The sequence below is a fragment of the Trachurus trachurus genome, assembly GCF_905171665.1.
Source record: "Trachurus trachurus genome assembly, chromosome: 6".
In the NCBI taxonomy this organism is placed as follows: Eukaryota; Metazoa; Chordata; class Actinopteri; order Carangiformes; family Carangidae; genus Trachurus; species Trachurus trachurus.
In genome coordinates, this window is record NC_139897.1 from 28,610,973 (window position 1) to 28,618,444 (window position 7,472).

Below are 7,472 nucleotides of genomic sequence, written 5' to 3' on the forward strand. Positions count from 1 at the left end.
GGATCTTTAGGATTAGGAACGTCCTCTAGTGTTGGGAATTGACCCCTTGCAGCTACGTCACAATTAGAACGTTACGCGAGAGGCGACGCCATGACGGACGGCAGAAAGTGCTCAGTGATAATGTACTGCTCCATGGACTGTATGGGTGCCGTCCAACAATGTGGCTCGATCACTTCACACTACAACCTCACAGCATTATCACTTATTTTAAATAGAATATCTACTCATCCGTTGCAATAATCCGTTTGTTTTTTTGTTATTCACCGTAGAATATCTCAGTTTTCTGTGCTTTTTCCACTGCTAAGGAGCCATAACGTCAGTCAGTGCCACACTCCCCATACAGCAGCTGCTGCTGTCTTTGCTGCTGCTAACTACAGTTAACAGACCTGGAAAGTAAAACCTGGTCCGACCCGTGGGTGTTGAAGACCTGACCCGACGTCTGTCTAATTAGTGATCATTCTCTGATTAAAGCCGGCTGAAAAATAAAAGAAAACAGGAAGCCGTCTTCGTTGTAATCGCCGCGATCCGTCCGCCGGCGGCAACTACGTTGTGACGGTGCTATGTTTAATACGAGCGTTAGCTGTTGTTAGCCACAGCATGTAGCTCAGCTAGTTAGCTTCAACTGTGTTTACATCGACTATACACTGTAGATAAACTAACTTATAATGGCATCGATAACGTGTCTGTACATCTTCGCACTGGTCCTGTTGCTCATGTAACCCCGCTGCCAGTGGCCAGCCCCGGTTCTTAGCTCTAGACCAGCAAGGAGTTGGTGCTTGGGACCAGTTTTAAGGACCAATAACCAGTTTTTAAGCGGTGGAAAAGCAAAGACCCGGTGCTAGTCAGGCTCTGGCTCCGAACCAGCACTGGAACCAGCTCAGTGGAAAAGGAGGGGAAACCCTACAACCACGGTATGTCATAAAACTATAACGCGCCCATTCAATTACATTGACGTTCACTGTTCTTTTGCCGTCCATCATGGCGTCCGCAGCTACCGCGAGTGGAACGTGACGTCATGTGCAAGGGGTCAATAGCAGTTCTTTTGGTTACATGCTGTCATTCCAACATCCCACCTTTCCGACATTCCGCTATTCCGACATGCGAACGTCCCACCATTCCGACAAGGCTTTCAATATAAGGAAATGTGTGTTCCTCAACAGGTGACTCCCTTCTTTAAGACATGCTGATGGTTGTGCGTCATTACGCAGCAGAGTGCAGACAGGGACTAGTCTGCCTGTCTAGACTCTACCAACATTTCTTGGTGCTAAAGTCTCCACTGCGGAGTAGGAGACGTGTAGGATCTACTGGATTTCATTCATTCTTCAATCATTGTGCAACAGTTTCGATCATTGTGCAATCATTGTGCGACATTTTTTCTTGTTGTTGTTGTTTTTTTCCTGTAATGTAGACGCTTTCTAATAATCCTGGGTTTTAAAAATGCTGCTTATTTTAGTGCTTTCTACCCACGCTGAGTCCACCCAATCAGACAAGGCAAAGCAAGTTTATTTGTATATAGAGACTTTTGGAAAAAGGGTGAAGTCTGCATACTGTTGTAGCTCCTCAAATGTTTATTGTAGGCTCTACAGTAAGATCAACGTTTTGATCACATAGATCTTCGTCAGGATCAAGGACAAGGAGACACCTTGCTCATATAAGTAATTGGTCCCACCCCCCAAGCCAGCCAGGGATGCTGCCCAGGGCTGGATTGGGGGGGTGGTGATCTTATAGCCTTGTTAGTCCTTCACTTGTAATACTTTGGATGTGCGTGCCCTATCCTACTATTTGTATTTATTGTCCATTTGTACAAACAGTTTGTCTCAAAGGGCTTCACACAGCATCATAACAACATCCTCTGACCTCTGACCTTCACATCGACTGAGGAAAATCTCCAGAGAAAAAACAGGAGAAACCTCAGGGTGAGAGACAGAGGAGGGATCCCAGGGCAGGTACCTTGATAAAGTGATAAACCTGCTGGTTGAATACACCAGAAGAAAAGCTCTGGTCTCGGTCGGTTGTGAACACATCAGGCAAAACCACTCTCTCTCTCTCTCTCTCTCTCTCTCTCTCTCTCTCTCTCTCTCTCTCTCTCTCTCTCTCTCTGAAGCTGCCGTCGTTGTGACTCATTGGAAATTCTTTCCAGTAATAATGAAAGTTTCTCTCTGGCACAGAAGCAGAGCTGGTAAAGAACCACGACAGAAAATGACCCGAGTCAAATCAAACCGAGGCCGGGGCGGAGCGTTCGTCGGTCGGTCAGAGCGACGCAGATGTGCAGCGACATGAAGATGGAATAAATATCGGTTTTAAACACAAATATGAATAAAAATGCAGAAATCTACAGGTAACAATAGTGAAACCAGAGCGACGTGCCCACACAGGCCTGAGCACGACGTCGCTCTGTGGCTGAAAGTGATCGGTTTTCATCTCCTCTTGTTTTTCCTGGCACAAAGAAGAAGAAGAATCATATTTTTCTGATCATATTTTAAAAACACCATAAATATTGATACAAAAGTATTAATCAGAACCAGAAGTTTCCATTTTTCTTACATCTCTTCTTTCTGAAAACACACGTGTTCTTGGGCCTACGATGCTAATTCGCCACAGAGCTGTTATGTACTGGACCTCTGTCGCCACAGCAACAGCAATAAACAGGAGTCTAAGGTTGTGTTGGCCGAGGAAAAGATGGTGGTGAGCACTTCCCTGAAGGTTAGAGGTTGTGTAAAAGAAACATGTCGACTTTCAGTTTCTTGTCTCGTCAACACATCTGCTTGTCGTCCTCCAGATGTGGACGTCGCTGCTCGATCCATCACATCACTGGGCTCAGGCTGTTATCATCTTCCTGCATAGACTCATTCTGTGCAGCGTAAAAAAAAAGATGACAGCCTTTTATTTCCTAAGACTTCATGCAACTCTGCTGTGTGTGTGAGCAGCAACAACATTTTACACAGTTTTAAACTTTAAAAAGCCTGATTTCTTTATTTCTCTCTGATTTCTTTAACTCACATACTCCTTTAATGATGCATATATCTCTGTATCTCTGTATCTTTGTTAATGCATTTTATAATTAAACCAGAGATGTAACAGGTAAACTCTGGTTTGCAGTTTCGTTATCTGATCGTCTACTTTCTAAGTAACAGAACTGAAGGTGTTGTAGCCCTCAGATGTGGTGCAGGGATGGAGGGATGAGAGGGAGGGAGGAGGAGGGAGGAGGAGGAGGAGGAATGTCCCGACAGGCCCCGGCAGACTGAAGCGCTGACTGTCACATTTGTTCTAAGCGGTGGAAAAAATTTCACAACAAGAAAAAAACCCCTCGAACCATTTTCCAAAATAGCCCGGATCAGTCTGACAACATCTGTGAGCCGCGCCGGTGTCAGTGTCAGTGTCACCTGTCGCTCCGCACAGGTACATTATTCATGTTGTTGTTATCGTTAATGAATTATAATCTCCTCTGTGATGGAAAAAAGATTCCTAATCAAATGTTTCTGCAACTCTGCAGAACAGAGTTTGTCTTGAACGCAGCCTGTGTTGTTGTTGTTTCCTCTGGTGAGGCGAAGGAGAAGGAAACAACATGAGCTGGAAAAACGTTGTGCATCGTCCTGTTTGCACCAAAACACACAGAAGAAATCGCCAGAAACAGTGTGTTTACATTCAGCTACAGTAACGCGTGAGGTTATAAATGTTATGCATCTAGTTCCACAGGGTGTTGGTCCAACGTTACCTCAGAAACATGTACTCAATGTCACTGTTACTGTTCCTCAGTCAGCGTTTTAATACTCTCTCAGTCAGGACCAACAGTTTACACCTAAAACCAACCTGCACAAGTCTCAGTTGTAGCTCTACGGCTGCTGAGAGTTAAAGGAATAGTTCACCAAAAAATGAAATTCAGTCATTAGTGATTCACCCTCATGCTGATGAATACCCTGGAGTAGTTTTTTATTCCTCAAAGTGCATCTGGAGACCCGGGAGGCCGGTTCCTAAGGAAAACTTTATATGAGAGTAATAGTGCCCGACAACAAAACGTCCATAAAACTACACAGAAATATTCCTCCACACTGCTCGTCCACTGCAATCCAAGTGTCCTGAAGGGATATAGTCCAGAGTTTACCCGAAACAACGTCATTTAGGACATTTTTACAGCCTAAACAGTCCTGTATTGAATTTGCCTTGAATTTTCAGGACACTTGGATTGCAGTGGACGAGCAGTGTGGAGGAATATTAAATGTTTTTTGTGTAGTTTTATGGACGTTTTTGTGTCGGGCCCTATTGACTCTCATATAAAGTTTTCGTTGGACTACGAACCGGCCTCCCGGGTCTCCAGATGCACTTTGAGGAATAAAAAACTACTCTGGAGTATTCATCAGCTTGAGGGTGAGTCACGTGTCTCGTGAACTATTCCTTTAATGGATTTAAATAGTTGTTATACAATATGGAAAACAACAACTTTAAACGCCCCAAACGCAGCAGTAAAAGCAGTAATATTTAATCTGAGCAGGTTGGTTATCTCCTGGTATCAGCTTCAGTTTCCTGTCGTTGAGCCGGGGCCATCTGCTGCTGCTGCTGCTGCTGCACCGTGGGTCTAAAGCAAACATCATAAAACCTGTTGTATCAGATGCTGATAAACGTTTGTGTCTGTATATGTGTGTGTGTGTGTGTGTCTGTCACACAGGAAGTGAGCGATGAGCTGGATGAGATCTGCTGCCCTCAGGTCGTGGGGTTGTTCTGTAACCTGAAGTAACTGCAGCAGATTCATGAGCAACCGTCGCTGACAAGTCGTGAACCTCAGGCCTGTTTGAGTTGAACCTGGTTTACAGCTGCAGATTGTGAAGCTTCTGAGCCGCAGACTTTCTCCCTGAGAGTTTGGGATGTTTGTTGCAGCTGTTGGTGAAACAGAAAACTCAGATCATTGGTCTGATGTTTTATTCTCACTAAGGTCGAGGAAACAGGTTTATATTTAATCCCCCACAAAGAAATGCACGGCCTATAGTTTTTATGGTATGTTTATTTTAACAGAAAGAGACAGAATATAAGGAAAAAATCTAATTGATCATGTGAAAAAAGGCAAACATATATGATATGTGATATATTTCACGTGATCAAATGTAAATGAATTTATAACCTTTACATGATGATGTTACTTCTGGATTTGTCTGGATGTTTAAAAGTGTAATAAAAGACGTGCTAATCCACTTGCCAAGTGGTCATTGACCTTTTGGCGAAACGGTTAGCATCATCTTCGAAACCTGCTCAGGGCAGGCCAGAACAACATTGGTCACATAAATATGTGTTATACTTTTTTTAATAAAATGGACATTGCTATGTTAGGGGTGAGGAGAAATGTCTTGTTTTATTTTGTGACATAATTGCAAAACCAAAAAAAGAAAAATTTGCAAAAAAGAAAAAAAAGAAACAGATCATAATGGAGCAATTCAATGTGACAAATGAGACAAATGTCCTCCCTACGGTGGCCCAGAGGGATAAAAAAAAATGTGCACAAGGACACAAACGTGCAACAAATTCAGAAAAACATCTTAATTTGACGAAACATGAGCTGCAAAAACTCACAACACAACAGAAGTGTTTCTGGGGACACAAAAAAGTGACGGACCAGCTAAAGTCTAATGCTAAGCTAACAGTACACTTTGGCAAACGTGATATTGACGTTATAATAACAGGTAGCCATCTAAAGTCAAGAAGCTTTGATCTAAAGAGCTCGCAGCCTGGTCCGTCACTTTAGTGTGTCCCCACACTTAAAGTTAAAGTTAAACTGGAACTTTAAACGTGAACAACGAGAGACAGAATTGTTCAGGACCAGAAACAAAATGTTGATCAAAAGGCCTGTGATCATGTTGCTGGTGCAGTTTGAGGAACTGTGGTGGACTAAGGGTTAAATCCTCCACTCTGACACCTTATACATCTCTGGATTCAGACTATTGTGCTGTGCCATGAATGCATCATCTACTGAACTGTGCAATAGAAAAAGTCAAAAGCATTGCTGCTTTGATCTCATGGGAAACTATTGTTGCAGGTAAAGAAAGAAAGAAAAGAAAAAACCCTCATGAATGGCCTTTTGATCACACGTCAGTTTCCCGCCCTTTTAGCCGCGAGCGCTAACCCCATCAATCTGAACTCCTGCGTCCCGTCTCCTCATGCATTAAAGGGTTTATAATGAGTGAGAAGGTGGAAAAAAAACAAAAAAAACATCACCTGGAGAACCCAATGCACCTGTCACTGCGTTTTCTCCTTCACTGAATCACAAACACTCACTCCTGTCATTAGCTCTACGGGTCGTTATGCGCTTGTTTAATCACCGATGCAGCCGCACGAGTCGCACGGGGAAAATAGCAACAACATAATTTGCGTTGATTCCCTCTAATCTGCCGGCAACACCCTTTGTGATCGACGTTTCACACCTCGTGCCAAAGCGATGTAATCTCCTCCAGACAGAGAATTACTCTCTCAGGAGGAAGACTCTGATGTTTTTCTGCCTCTTTGAAAAGTGAATTTGCGGCTGCAGGATCACGGGAACGTGAAGGATGACACCGCTGGAAGGTATGTGGAGCAGCTGTCGGGTCATGCACAGAAACACACCGGCACAATAATGTTTCTAGTGTTGAGTCAGCTGGGTTCGTTCTGGCACCAGGAAACATGAGATATTGATCAGGTAGCAGGTTTTAGGAGATTGTGTTGGCCCCTGAAAGTTCAAAGGGATTAGGCCCAGAAAGGGGTGAAATGGCCATTTCACCTTGGCCCTACCACTTACCCCTACCCCTCCGTTTTGCGCGTTCACGTGTAGGGGTAGGGGTGTCCCAATTCCCGTTAGGACAGAGGGGTAGGGGGAAGTGGTAGGGCTACATAGCCCTCCAAACGGAGATTTTTCAGAGGCACACTCCAAACGGAGGGGTATGAAAAGTTTCCCAGAATGCATCTTGCGGCAGCCGGCAGCGGTGGCTGTAAAACGAAAAGCTGTTTTATTTCTTTCTGTAGCGCGGTTATTACGTCACTTTATTAAGTTTTAATATTTTTTCATGCGAGAAAGTAACTGTTTAGGTCCCAAATGTGCGGTTAGTTTATCCAAATGACGGCGGGTTAGAAGTTTGCTCCGACGTTTTTTCGGAGAAGTGAAGCTCCAGGAGGAGCGGCTCCTCACAGAGGCAGCAGCCGGTCTGCAGCGCTGCTCCGCCGGCCAAACACGTCCTCATCCCGGGAGAGAAGGCGATCGCTAATTAACTTACCCGCAGGTTTTTAGAGGTTTACCACCTGCATGTTAAATTCTTTTTAGCATATAAATGTTGGTCTCATTGATGAAATCTGACAATTGTGGCAGTAGCATTAGTTTATTTGGATGAAAAGTGAAGCTTCATGTGTGTATCAGACAGAGGAGCAGGCAGCGCTGCCTCTGGGCTCTGTATGTACAGAAATAACCACATTTACATCAGTAAATAAATGTTTTACAATGAACCGATCAGCCTGCATTA